Here is a 16,820-nt window from a genome sequence, read left to right as displayed (position 1 = left end):
TACTAACAATATCATTATTACTATATCTACAATAGATATAATGTCATGTACAGATTCATTCCAACAGATCAATGTACATATAACACCAATATCAGTAGTACTATATCTACATTCGATATAATGTAATACACTGATTCATTCCCACAGATCAATGTACATTTAATAACAATATCATTAGTACCATATCTACATTAGATATACTATAATATACTGACTACTACCCACAGATCAATGTACATTTAAGAACAACATCATTAGCACTATATCTACATTCGATATAATGTAATATACTTATTCATTCCCACAGATCAATGTACATTTAATAACAATATCATTGGGACTATATCTACATCCGATATAATGTAATATACTGATTCATTCCCACAGATCAATGTACATTTAATGCCAATATCATTAGTACTATATCTACATTAGATATAATGTAATATACTGGTTACTACCCACAGATCAATGTACATTTAATAACAACATCATTAGCACTATATCTACATTCGATATAATGTAATATACTTATTCATTCCCACAGATCAATGTACACTTAATAACAATATCATTGGTACTATATCTACATTCGATATAATGTAATATACTGATTCATTCCCACAGATCAATGTACATTTAATAACAATATCATTGGGACTATATCTACATCCGATATAATGTAATATACTGATTCATTCCCACAGATCAATGTACATTTAATGCCAATATCATTAGTACTATATCTACATTAGATATAATGTAATATACTGGTTACTACCCACAGATCAATGTACATTTAATAACAACATCATTAGCATTATATCTACATTCGATATAATGTAATATACTTATTCATTCCCACAGATCAATGTACACTTAATAACAATATCATTGGTACTATATCTACATTCGATATAATGTAATATACTGATTCATTCCCACAGATCAATGTACATTTAATAACAATATCATTATTACTATATCTACAATAGATATAATGTCATGTACAGATTCATTCCAACAGATCAGTGTACATATAATTCCAATATCATTAGTACTATATGTACATTCGATATAATGTAATATACTGATTCGTTCCCACAGATCAATGTACATATAATACCAATATCATTAGTACTATACCTACATTAGATATGTAATGTAGATTTAATAACAATATCATTAGTACTATATCTACATTCGATACAATGTAATATACTGATTCATTCCCACAGATCAATGTACGTTTAATAACAATATCATTAGTACTATATGTACATTCGATATAACGTAATATACTGATTCGTTCCCACAGATCAATGTACATATAATACCAATATCATTAGTACTATATCTACATTAGATATGTAATGTAGATTTAATAACAATATCATTAGTACTATATCTACATTCGATGTAATGTAATATACTGATTCATTCCCACAGAACAATGTACATTTAATAACAATACCATTATTACTATATCTACAATAGATATAATGTCATGTGCAGATTCATTCCAACAGAACAATGTACATATAATACCAATATCATTAGTACTATATGTACATTCGATATAATGTAATATACTGATTCATTCCCACAGATCAATGTACACTTAATAACAATATCATTGGGACTATATCTACATTCGATATAATGTAATATACTGACTACTACCCACAGATCAATGTACATTTAATAACAATATCATTAGCACTATATCTACATTCGATATAATGTAATATACTGGTTCATTCCCACAGATCAATGCACATATAATAACAGTATCATTATTACTATATCTACATTAGGTATAATGTAATATACTGATTCATTCCCACAGATCAATGTACATTTAATAACAATATCATTAGTACTATATGTACATTCGATATAATGTAATATACTGATTCATTCCCACAGATCAATGTACATTTAATAACAACATCATTAGCACTATATCTACATTCGATATAATGTAATATACTGATTCATTCCGACAGATCAAAGTATATTTAATGCCAATATCATTAGTACTATATCTACATTAGATATGTAATATACAATTAATAACAATATTATTATTATCATATCTACATTCGATATAATGTAATAGACTGATTCATTCCCACATATCAATGCACATTTAATAACAATACCATTAGTACTATACCTACATAAGATATGTAATGTAGATTTAATAACGATATCGTTAGTACTATATCTACATTCGATATAATGTAATATACTGATTCATTCCCACAGATCAATGTACATTTAATATCAATACCATTATTTCTATATCTACAATAGATATAATGTCATGTACAGATTCATTCCAACAGAACAATGTACATATAATACCAATATCATTAGTACTATATGTACATTCGATATAATGTAATATACTGATTCATTCCCACAGATCAATGTACATTTAATAACAACATCATTAGCACTATATCTACATTCGATATAATGTAATATACTGATTCATTCCGACAGATCAAAGTATATTTAATGCCAATATCATTAGTACTATATCTACATTAGATATGTAATATACAATTAATAACAATATTATTATTATCATATCTACATTAGATATAATGTAATATACTGGTTACTACACACAGATCAATGTACATTTAATAACAACATCATTAGCACCATATCTACATTCGATATAATGTAATATACTGATTCATTCCCACAGATCAATGTACATTTACTAACAATATCATTATTACTATATGTACAATAGATATTATGTCATGTACAGATTCATTCCAACAGATCAATGTACATATAACACCAATATCAGTAGTACTATATCTACATTCGATATAATGTAATATACTGATTCGTTCACACTGATCAATGTACATATAATACCAATATCATTAGTACTATATCTACATTAGATATGTAATGTATAATTAATAACAATATCATTAGTACTATATCTACATTCGATATAATCTAATAGACTGATTCATTCCCACAGATCAATGTACATTAAATAACAATATCATTAGTACTATATCTACATTCGATATAATGTAATATACTGATTCGTTCCCACAGATCAATGCACATTTAATAACAATATCATTAGTACTATACCTACATTAGATATGTAATGTAGATTTAATAACAATATCATTAGTACTATATCTACATTCGATATAATGTAATATACTGATTCATTCCCACAGATCAATGTACATTTAATAACAATATCATTGGGACTATATCTACATCCGATATAATGTAATATACTGATTCATTCCCACAGATCAATGTACATTTAATGCCAATATCATTAGTACTATATCTACATTAGATATAATGTAATATACTGGTTACTACACACAGATCAATGTACATTTAATAACAACATCATTAGCACTATATCTACATTCGATATAATGTAGTATACTGATTCATTCTCACAGATCAATGTACATTTAATAACAATATCATTAGTACCATATCTACATTCGATATAATGTAATATACTGATTCGTTCCCACAGATCAATGTACATTTAATAACAATATCATTGGGACTATATCTACATCCGATATAATGTAATATACTGATTCATTCCCACAGATCAATGTACATTTAATGCCAATATCATTAGTACTATATCTACATTAGATATAATGTAATATACTGGTTACTACACACAGATCAATGTACATTTAATAACAACATCATTAGCACTATATCTACATTCGATATAATGTAGTATACTGATTCATTCTCACAGATCAATGTACATTTAATAACAATATCATTAGTACCATATCTACATTAGATATAATATAATATACTGACTACTACCCACAGATCAATGTACATTTAAGAACAACATCACTAGCACTATATCTACATTCGATATAATGTAATATACTGATTCATTCCCACATATCAATGCACATTTAATAACAATACCATTAGTACTATACCTACATAAGATATGTAATGTAGATTTAATAACGATATCGTTAGTACTATATCTACATTCGATATAATGTAATATACTGATTCATTCCCACAGATCAATGTACATTTAATATCAATACCATTATTTCTATATCTACAATAGATATAATGTCATGTACAGATTCATTCCAACAGAACAATGTACATATAATACCAATATCATTAGTACTATATGTACATTCGATATAATGTAATATACTGATTCATTCCCACAGATCAATGTACATTTAATAACAACATCATTAGCACTATATCTACATTCGATATAATGTAATATACTGATTCATTCCGACAGATCAAAGTATATTTAATGCCAATATCATTAGTACTATATCTACATTAGATATGTAATATACAATTAATAACAATATTATTATTATCATATCTACATTAGATATAATGTAATATACTGGTTACTACACACAGATCAATGTACATTTAATAACAACATCATTAGCACCATATCTACATTCGATATAATGTAATATACTGATTCATTCCCACAGATCAATGTACATTTACTAACAATATCATTATTACTATATGTACAATAGATATTATGTCATGTACAGATTCATTCCAACAGATCAATGTACATATAACACCAATATCAGTAGTACTATATCTACATTCGATATAATGTAATATACTGATTCGTTCACACTGATCAATGTACATATAATACCAATATCATTAGTACTATATCTACATTAGATATGTAATGTATAATTAATAACAATATCATTAGTACTATATCTACATTCGATATAATCTAATAGACTGATTCATTCCCACAGATCAATGTACATTAAATAACAATATCATTAGTACTATATCTACATTCGATATAATGTAATATACTGATTCGTTCCCACAGATCAATGCACATTTAATAACAATATCATTAGTACTATACCTACATTAGATATGTAATGTAGATTTAATAACAATATCATTAGTACTATATCTACATTCGATATAATGTAATATACTGATTCATTCCCACAGATCAATGTACATTTAATAACAATATCATTGGGACTATATCTACATCCGATATAATGTAATATACTGATTCATTCCCACAGATCAATGTACATTTAATGCCAATATCATTAGTACTATATCTACATTAGATATAATGTAATATACTGGTTACTACACACAGATCAATGTACATTTAATAACAACATCATTAGCACTATATCTACATTCGATATAATGTAGTATACTGATTCATTCTCACAGATCAATGTACATTTAATAACAATATCATTAGTACCATATCTACATTAGATATAATATAATATACTGACTACTACCCACAGATCAATGTACATTTAAGAACAACATCACTAGCACTATATCTACATTCGATATAATGTAATATACTGATTCATTCCCACAGATCAATGTTCATTTAATAACAATATCATTAGCACTATATCTACATGAGGTATAATGTAATATACTGATTCATTCCCACAGATCAATGTACATTTAATGTTAATATCATTAGTACTATATCTACATTAGATATGTAATATACAATTAATAACAATATTATTATTATCACATCTACATTAGATATAATGTGATATACTGATTATTACCCACAGATCAATGTACATTTAATAACAACATCATTAGCACTATATCTACATTCGATATAATGTAATATACTGATTCATTCCCACAGATCAATGTACATTTACTAACAATATCATTATTACTATATCTACAATAGATATAATGTCATGTGCAGATTCATTCCAACAGAACAATGTACATATAATACCAATATCATTAGTACTATATGTACATTCGATATAATGTAATATACTGATTCATTCCCACAGATCAATGTACACTTAATAACAATATCATTGGGACTATATCTACATTCGATATAATGTAATATACTGACTACTACCCACAGATCAATGTACATTTAATAACAATATCATTAGCACTATATCTACATTCGATATAATGTAATATACTGGTTCATTCCCACAGATCAATGCACATATAATAACAGTATCATTATTACTATATCTACATTAGGTATAATGTAATATACTGATTCATTCCCACAGATCAATGTACATTTAATAACAATATCATTAGTACTATATGTACATTCGATATAATGTAATATACTGATTCATTCCCACAGATCAATGTACATTTAATAACAACATCATTAGCACTATATCTACATTCGATATAATGTAATATACTGATTCATTCCGACAGATCAAAGTATATTTAATGCCAATATCATTAGTACTATATCTACATTAGATATGTAATATACAATTAATAACAATATTATTATTATCATATCTACATTCGATATAATGTAATAGACTGATTCATTCCCACATATCAATGCACATTTAATAACAATACCATTAGTACTATACCTACATAAGATATGTAATGTAGATTTAATAACGATATCGTTAGTACTATATCTACATTCGATATAATGTAATATACTGATTCATTCCCACAGATCAATGTACATTTAATATCAATACCATTATTTCTATATCTACAATAGATATAATGTCATGTACAGATTCATTCCAACAGAACAATGTACATATAATACCAATATCATTAGTACTATATGTACATTCGATATAATGTAATATACTGATTCATTCCCACAGATCAATGTACATTTAATAACAATATCATTAGCACTATATCTACATGAGGTATAATGTGATATACTGATTCATTCCCACAGATCAATGTACATATAATACCAATATCATTAGTACTATACATACATTAGATAAGTAATGTAGATTTAATACCAATATCATTAGTACTATACCTACATTAGATATGTAATGTAGATTTAATAACAATATCATTAGTACTATATCTACATTAGATATGTAATATACAATTAATAACAATATTATTATTATCATATCTACATTAGATATAATGTGATATACTGATTATTACCCACAGATCAATGTACATTTAATAACAACATCATTAGCACTATATCTACATTCGATATAATGTAATATACTGATTCATTCCCACAGATCAATGTACATTTACTAACAATATCATTATTACTATATCTACAATAGATATAATGTCATGTACAGATTCATTCCAACAGATCAATGTACATATAACACCAATATCAGTAGTACTATATCTACATTCGATATAATGTAATACACTGATTCATTCCCACAGATCAATGTACATTTAATAACAATATCATTAGTACCATATCTACATTAGATATACTATAATATACTGACTACTACCCACAGATCAATGTACATTTAAGAACAACATCATTAGCACTATATCTACATTCGATATAATGTAATATACTTATTCATTCCCACAGATCAATGTACACTTAATAACAATATCATTGGTACTATATCTACATTCGATATAATGTAATATACTGATTCATTCCCCCAGATCAATGTACATTTAATAACAACATCATTAGCACTATATCTACATTCGATATAATGTAATATACTGATTCATTCCCACAGATCAATGTACATTTAATAACAATATCATTATTACTATATCTACAATAGATATAATGTCATGTACAGATTCATTCCAACAGATCAGTGTACATATAATACCAATATCATTAGTACTATATGTACATTCGATATAATGTAATATACTGATTCATTCCCACAGATCAATGTACATTTAATAACAACATCATTAGCACTATATCTACATTCGATATAATGTAATATACTGATTCATTCCGACAGATCAAAGTATATTTAATGCCAATATCATTAGTACTATATCTACATTAGATATGTAATATACAATTAATAACAATATTATTATTATCATATCTACATTAGATATAATGTAATATACTGGTTACTACACACAGATCAATGTACATTTAATAACAACATCATTAGCACCATATCTACATTCGATATAATGTAATATACTGATTCATTCCCACAGATCAATGTACATTTACTAACAATATCATTATTACTATATGTACAATAGATATTATGTCATGTACAGATTCATTCCAACAGATCAATGTACATATAACACCAATATCAGTAGTACTATATCTACATTCGATATAATGTAATATACTGATTCGTTCACACTGATCAATGTACATATAATACCAATATCATTAGTACTATATCTACATTAGATATGTAATGTATAATTAATAACAATATCATTAGTACTATATCTACATTCGATATAATCTAATAGACTGATTCATTCCCACAGATCAATGTACATTAAATAACAATATCATTAGTACTATATCTACATTCGATATAATGTAATATACTGATTCGTTCCCACAGATCAATGCACATTTAATAACAATATCATTAGTACTATACCTACATTAGATATGTAATGTAGATTTAATAACAATATCATTAGTACTATATCTACATTCGATACAATGTAATATACTGATTCATTCCCACAGATCAATGTACATTTAATAACAATATCATTGGGACTATATCTACATCCGATATAATGTAATATACTGATTCATTCCCACAGATCAATGTACATTTAATGCCAATATCATTAGTACTATATCTACATTAGATATAATGTAATATACTGGTTACTACACACAGATCAATGTACATTTAATAACAACATCATTAGCACTATATCTACATTCGATATAATGTAGTATACTGATTCATTCTCACAGATCAATGTACATTTAATAACAATATCATTAGTACCATATCTACATTAGATATAATATAATATACTGACTACTACCCACAGATCAATGTACATTTAAGAACAACATCACTAGCACTATATCTACATTCGATATAATGTAATATACTGATTCATTCCCACAGATCAATGTTCATTTAATAACAATATCATTAGCACTATATCTACATGAGGTATAATGTAATATACTGATTCATTCCCACAGATCAATGTACATTTAATGTTAATATCATTAGTACTATATCTACATTAGATATGTAATATACAATTAATAACAATATTATTATTATCACATCTACATTAGATATAATGTGATATACTGATTATTACCCACAGATCAATGTACATTTAATAACAACATCATTAGCACTATATCTACATTCGATATAATGTAATATACTGATTCATTCCCACAGATCAATGTACATTTACTAACAATATCATTATTACTATATCTACAATAGATATAATGTCATGTACAGATTCATTCCAACAGATCAATGTACATATAACACCAATATCAGTAGTACTATATCTACATTCGATATAATGTAATATACTGATTCGTTCACACTGATCAATGTACATATAATACCAATATCATTAGTACTATATCTACATTAGATATGTAATGTATAATTAATAACAATATCATTAGTACTATACCTACATTAGATATGTAATGTAGATTTAATAACAATATCATTAGTACTATATCTACATTCGATATAATGTAATATACTGATTCATTCCCACAGATCAATGTTCATTTAATAACAATATACTTAGCACTATATCTACATGAGGTATAATGTGATATACTGATTCATTCCCACAGATCAATGTACATATAATACCAATATCATTAGTACTATACATACATTAGATAAGTAATGTAGATTTAATACCAATATCATTAGTACTATACCTACATTAGATATGTAATGTAGATTTAATAACAATATCATTAGTACTATATCTACATTCGATATAATGTAATATACTGATTCATTCCCACAGAACAATGTACATTAAATAACAATACCATTATTACTATATCTACAATAGATATAATGTCATGTACAGATTCATTCCAACAGAACAATGTACATATAATACCAATATCATTAGTACTATATGTACATTCGATATAATGTAATATACTGACCCATTCCCACAGATCAATGTACACTTAACAACAATATCATTGGGACTATATCTACATTCGATATAATGTAATATACTGATTCATTCCCACAGATCAATGTACATTTAATAACAACATCATTAGCACTATATCTACATGAGGTATAATGTAATATACTGATTCATTCACACAGATCAATGTACATTTAATGTTAATATCATTAGTACTATATCTACATTAGATATGTAATATACAATTAATAACAATATTATTATTATCATATCTACATTAGATATAATGTGATATACTGATTATTACCCACAGATCAATGTACATTTAATAACAACATCATTAGCACTATATCTACATTCGATATAATGTAATATACTGATTCATTCCCACAGATCAATGTACATTTACTAACAATATCATTATTACTATATCTACAATAGATATAATGTCATGTACAGATTCATTCCAACAGATCAATGTACATATAACACCAATATCAGTAGTACTATATCTACATTCGATATAATGTAATACACTGATTCATTCCCACAGATCAATGTACATTTAATAACAATATCATTAGTACCATATCTACATTAGATATACTATAATATACTGACTACTACCCACAGATCAATGTACATTTAAGAACAACATCATTAGCACTATATCTACATTCGATATAATGTAATATACTTATTCATTCCCACAGATCAATGTACATTTAATAACAATATCATTGGGACTATATCTACATCCGATATAATGTAATATACTGATTCATTCCCACAGATCAATGTACATTTAATGCCAATATCATTAGTACTATATCTACATTAGATATAATGTAATATACTGGTTACTACCCACAGATCAATGTACATTTAATAACAACATCATTAGCACTATATCTACATTCGATATAATGTAATATACTTATTCATTCCCACAGATCAATGTACACTTAATAACAATATCATTGGTACTATATCTACATTCGATATAATGTAATATACTGATTCATTCCCACAGATCAATGTACATTTAATAACAATATCATTGGGACTATATCTACATCCGATATAATGTAATATACTGATTCATTCCCACAGATCAATGTACATTTAATGCCAATATCATTAGTACTATATCTACATTAGATATAATGTAATATACTGGTTACTACCCACAGATCAATGTACATTTAATAACAACATCATTAGCATTATATCTACATTCGATATAATGTAATATACTTATTCATTCCCACAGATCAATGTACACTTAATAACAATATCATTGGTACTATATCTACATTCGATATAATGTAATATACTGATTCATTCCCACAGATCAATGTACATTTAATAACAACATCATTAGCACTATATCTACATTCGATATAATGTAATATACTGATTCATTCCCACAGATCAATGTACATTTAATAACAATATCATTATTACTATATCTACAATAGATATAATGTCATGTACAGATTCATTCCAACAGATCAGTGTACATATAATTCCAATATCATTAGTACTATATGTACATTCGATATAATGTAATATACTGATTCGTTCCCACAGATCAATGTACATATAATACCAATATCATTAGTACTATACCTACATTAGATATGTAATGTAGATTTAATAACAATATCATTAGTACTATATCTACATTCGATACAATGTAATATACTGATTCATTCCCACAGATCAATGTACGTTTAATAACAATATCATTAGTACTATATGTACATTCGATATAACGTAATATACTGATTCGTTCCCACAGATCAATGTACATATAATACCAATATCATTAGTACTATATCTACATTAGATATGTAATGTAGATTTAATAACAATATCATTAGTACTATATCTACATTCGATGTAATGTAATATACTGATTCATTCCCACAGAACAATGTACATTTAATAACAATACCATTATTACTATATCTACAATAGATATAATGTCATGTGCAGATTCATTCCAACAGAACAATGTACATATAATACCAATATCATTAGTACTATATGTACATTCGATATAATGTAATATACTGATTCATTCCCACAGATCAATGTACACTTAATAACAATATCATTGGGACTATATCTACATTCGATATAATGTAATATACTGACTACTACCCACAGATCAATGTACATTTAATAACAATATCATTAGCACTATATCTACATTCGATATAATGTAATATACTGGTTCATTCCCACAGATCAATGCACATATAATAACAGTATCATTATTACTATATCTACATTAGGTATAATGTAATATACTGATTCATTCCCACAGATCAATGTACATTTAATAACAATATCATTAGTACTATATGTACATTCGATATAATGTAATATACTGATTCATTCCCACAGATCAATGTACATTTAATAACAACATCATTAGCACTATATCTACATTCGATATAATGTAATATACTGATTCATTCCGACAGATCAAAGTATATTTAATGCCAATATCATTAGTACTATATCTACATTAGATATGTAATATACAATTAATAACAATATTATTATTATCATATCTACATTCGATATAATGTAATAGACTGATTCATTCCCACATATCAATGCACATTTAATAACAATACCATTAGTACTATACCTACATAAGATATGTAATGTAGATTTAATAACGATATCGTTAGTACTATATCTACATTCGATATAATGTAATATACTGATTCATTCCCACAGATCAATGTACATTTAATATCAATACCATTATTTCTATATCTACAATAGATATAATGTCATGTACAGATTCATTCCAACAGAACAATGTACATATAATACCAATATCATTAGTACTATATGTACATTCGATATAATGTAATATACTGATTCATTCCCACAGATCAATGTACATTTAATAACAACATCATTAGCACTATATCTACATTCGATATAATGTAATATACTGATTCATTCCGACAGATCAAAGTATATTTAATGCCAATATCATTAGTACTATATCTACATTAGATATGTAATATACAATTAATAACAATATTATTATTATCATATCTACATTAGATATAATGTAATATACTGGTTACTACACACAGATCAATGTACATTTAATAACAACATCATTAGCACCATATCTACATTCGATATAATGTAATATACTGATTCATTCCCACAGATCAATGTACATTTACTAACAATATCATTATTACTATATGTACAATAGATATTATGTCATGTACAGATTCATTCCAACAGATCAATGTACATATAACACCAATATCAGTAGTACTATATCTACATTCGATATAATGTAATATACTGATTCGTTCACACTGATCAATGTACATATAATACCAATATCATTAGTACTATATCTACATTAGATATGTAATGTATAATTAATAACAATATCATTAGTACTATATCTACATTCGATATAATCTAATAGACTGATTCATTCCCACAGATCAATGTACATTAAATAACAATATCATTAGTACTATATCTACATTCGATATAATGTAATATACTGATTCGTTCCCACAGATCAATGCACATTTAATAACAATATCATTAGTACTATACCTACATTAGATATGTAATGTAGATTTAATAACAATATCATTAGTACTATATCTACATTCGATATAATGTAATATACTGATTCATTCCCACAGATCAATGTACATTTAATAACAATATCATTGGGACTATATCTACATCCGATATAATGTAATATACTGATTCATTCCCACAGATCAATGTACATTTAATGCCAATATCATTAGTACTATATCTACATTAGATATAATGTAATATACTGGTTACTACACACAGATCAATGTACATTTAATAACAACATCATTAGCACTATATCTACATTCGATATAATGTAGTATACTGATTCATTCTCACAGATCAATGTACATTTAATAACAATATCATTAGTACCATATCTACATTCGATATAATGTAATATACTGATTCGTTCCCACAGATCAATGTACATTTAATAACAATATCATTGGGACTATATCTACATCCGATATAATGTAATATACTGATTCATTCCCACAGATCAATGTACATTTAATGCCAATATCATTAGTACTATATCTACATTAGATATAATGTAATATACTGGTTACTACACACAGATCAATGTACATTTAATAACAACATCATTAGCACTATATCTACATTCGATATAATGTAGTATACTGATTCATTCTCACAGATCAATGTACATTTAATAACAATATCATTAGTACCATATCTACATTAGATATAATATAATATACTGACTACTACCCACAGATCAATGTACATTTAAGAACAACATCACTAGCACTATATCTACATTCGATATAATGTAATATACTGATTCATTCCCACATATCAATGCACATTTAATAACAATACCATTAGTACTATACCTACATAAGATATGTAATGTAGATTTAATAACGATATCGTTAGTACTATATCTACATTCGATATAATGTAATATACTGATTCATTCCCACAGATCAATGTACATTTAATATCAATACCATTATTTCTATATCTACAATAGATATAATGTCATGTACAGATTCATTCCAACAGAACAATGTACATATAATACCAATATCATTAGTACTATATGTACATTCGATATAATGTAATATACTGATTCATTCCCACAGATCAATGTACATTTAATAACAACATCATTAGCACTATATCTACATTCGATATAATGTAATATACTGATTCATTCCGACAGATCAAAGTATATTTAATGCCAATATCATTAGTACTATATCTACATTAGATATGTAATATACAATTAATAACAATATTATTATTATCATATCTACATTAGATATAATGTAATATACTGGTTACTACACACAGATCAATGTACATTTAATAACAACATCATTAGCACCATATCTACATTCGATATAATGTAATATACTGATTCATTCCCACAGATCAATGTACATTTACTAACAATATCATTATTACTATATGTACAATAGATATTATGTCATGTACAGATTCATTCCAACAGATCAATGTACATATAACACCAATATCAGTAGTACTATATCTACATTCGATATAATGTAATATACTGATTCGTTCACACTGATCAATGTACATATAATACCAATATCATTAGTACTATATCTACATTAGATATGTAATGTATAATTAATAACAATATCATTAGTACTATATCTACATTCGATATAATCTAATAGACTGATTCATTCCCACAGATCAATGTACATTAAATAACAATATCATTAGTACTATATCTACATTCGATATAATGTAATATACTGATTCGTTCCCACAGATCAATGCACATTTAATAACAATATCATTAGTACTATACCTACATTAGATATGTAATGTAGATTTAATAACAATATCATTAGTACTATATCTACATTCGATATAATGTAATATACTGATTCATTCCCACAGATCAATGTACATTTAATAACAATATCATTGGGACTATATCTACATCCGATATAATGTAATATACTGATTCATTCCCACAGATCAATGTACATTTAATGCCAATATCATTAGTACTATATCTACATTAGATATAATGTAATATACTGGTTACTACACACAGATCAATGTACATTTAATAACAACATCATTAGCACTATATCTACATTCGATATAATGTAGTATACTGATTCATTCTCACAGATCAATGTACATTTAATAACAATATCATTAGTACCATATCTACATTAGATATAATATAATATACTGACTACTACCCACAGATCAATGTACATTTAAGAACAACATCACTAGCACTATATCTACATTCGATATAATGTAATATACTGATTCATTCCCACAGATCAATGTTCATTTAATAACAATATCATTAGCACTATATCTACATGAGGTATAATGTAATATACTGATTCATTCCCACAGATCAATGTACATTTAATGTTAATATCATTAGTACTATATCTACATTAGATATGTAATATACAATTAATAACAATATTATTATTATCACATCTACATTAGATATAATGTGATATACTGATTATTACCCACAGATCAATGTACATTTAATAACAACATCATTAGCACTATATCTACATTCGATATAATGTAATATACTGATTCATTCCCACAGATCAATGTACATTTACTAACAATATCATTATTACTATATCTACAATAGATATAATGTCATGTGCAGATTCATTCCAACAGAACAATGTACATATAATACCAATATCATTAGTACTATATGTACATTCGATATAATGTAATATACTGATTCATTCCCACAGATCAATGTACACTTAATAACAATATCATTGGGACTATATCTACATTCGATATAATGTAATATACTGACTACTACCCACAGATCAATGTACATTTAATAACAATATCATTAGCACTATATCTACATTCGATATAATGTAATATACTGGTTCATTCCCACAGATCAATGCACATATAATAACAGTATCATTATTACTATATCTACATTAGGTATAATGTAATATACTGATTCATTCCCACAGATCAATGTACATTTAATAACAATATCATTAGTACTATATGTACATTCGATATAATGTAATATACTGATTCATTCCCACAGATCAATGTACATTTAATAACAACATCATTAGCACTATATCTACATTCGATATAATGTAATATACTGATTCATTCCGACAGATCAAAGTATATTTAATGCCAATATCATTAGTACTATATCTACATTAGATATGTAATATACAATTAATAACAATATTATTATTATCATATCTACA

The sequence above is a fragment of the Osmia lignaria genome, chromosome 10 (assembly GCF_051020975.1).
Source record: "Osmia lignaria lignaria isolate PbOS001 chromosome 10, iyOsmLign1, whole genome shotgun sequence".
NCBI lineage: Eukaryota > Metazoa > Arthropoda > Insecta > Hymenoptera > Megachilidae > Osmia > Osmia lignaria.
This window is presented reverse-complemented; position numbering follows the sequence as displayed.